The sequence below is a fragment of the Carcharhinus amblyrhynchos genome, chromosome 25 (genome assembly GCF_965287045.1).
Source record: "Carcharhinus amblyrhynchos chromosome 25, sCarAmb.v2.hapA, whole genome shotgun sequence".
In the NCBI taxonomy this organism is placed as follows: Eukaryota; Metazoa; Chordata; class Chondrichthyes; order Carcharhiniformes; family Carcharhinidae; genus Carcharhinus; species Carcharhinus amblyrhynchos.
The window spans coordinates 40,816,018-40,817,472 of record NC_137348.1 but is presented as its reverse complement, the minus strand read 5'-3'; positions in this window follow the sequence as shown (position 1 = coordinate 40,817,472).

Genomic DNA, 1,455 nt, shown 5'->3' with positions numbered 1-1,455 from the left:
AATTTTAAGGTAATTATTCCTTATTTGGTTTATCAATAAGGAGCCTTGCCCATTGGTGGAAAAGCTTTAAACACAGTGACATGTCCTGTAATTTTGCCCATTCATATAAAGAATTCTGTATGATGGTAGGAGTTGTAATAGATATATAAAATTTTTTTATGGTTAAGGAGACTCTTCTAGAGTTCTGTTTTTTTCTACAGGCAGTCAGTATGTCTGGAGGGAATGCAACTCAGATGTTGGGAGAATAAGATAATTAGTCATTTTTGTCATGTAGTCTTTACTGAGGAGATAGCTAATAGATTTTTGTTAATAAAGTTTTCCCCTGGGATTTTGAATTTGGTTGATTGACAGGGTCATGTGACCATGTGGTTAATGGGAGGAGGTAGGTGTGAAGCAAAGAAAAACAGCTTTCAGTTCTGGCTGGGGTTTGTTTAAAGACAGAGGTCTGCAAGCTCTGAAACTCAATGGGCAGAATTTTTCCAAACAAATCCTAAGTGCCATAAAAGTGAGAAATTGGGAGTCCTCTGATGTGGTCTTTTCGGCAAGCTTGGCATTGCAACCTTCCAGTGCTGTCAATTTCTTGCATGATCTCCTGTCATTGTGTCTAGTCTCCCTGACCCCACTTAGCCCCACCGCTTGGCACTGCCCTGGCACACTTAGTGCCCAGTTGGGCACCAGAAACATCCAAAGCAAACCCAGTCTTGTTGACCCTGTAAAAGCCTCCTCACTAAAATCTCAGGGTTTCTGCCAAAATTGGGAGAACGGTCTCACAGACGAGTCAAATAGCCTGACATAGCCACACTCACAGAATCATACATTATAATGTCTCAGACACCACCATCACCATCCCAGCAAAGGCGGAGAGGCAGCACAGTGATATACAGTCAGGGGGGAGTTGTCAACATCAACTCCCAATCCATGAAGTCTCAGCACTGCCTCCCCCTCTGTCAAGAGAGAAAGCAAAGTTAAAGTTTCAAGTCCATTTGGCTTTTCATCAGAACTGATGAGTTTTTCCAGCACCCTTTGTTCTTGTTTTAGATTCTGGTAACCACAGTATTTTGCTTATTGCTATCTCCATGCTGGCTGACTCAATTTGCAGAATAAAAGCAGAATATTGTGGATCTAAAATAAAAACCCAAAGTACTGGAAAAAACCCAACAGGTGTGGCAGCACTGAGGGGCAACACAGTAAAACAGGTGGTTGGCACTTCTGCCTCACAGCGCCAGGGAGCCAAGTACAATTCCCAGCTTGAGTCACTATCTGTGCGGAGTCTGCATGTTCTTAGAACATAAGAACTAGGAGCAGGAGTAGGCCATCTGGCCCCTCGAGTCTGCTCCGCCATTCAATAAGATCATGGCTGATCTTTTTGTGGACTCAGCTCCACTTACCCGCCCGTTCACCATAACCCTTAATTCCTTTACTGTTCAAAATTTACCTATCCTTGCCTTCTCCTGG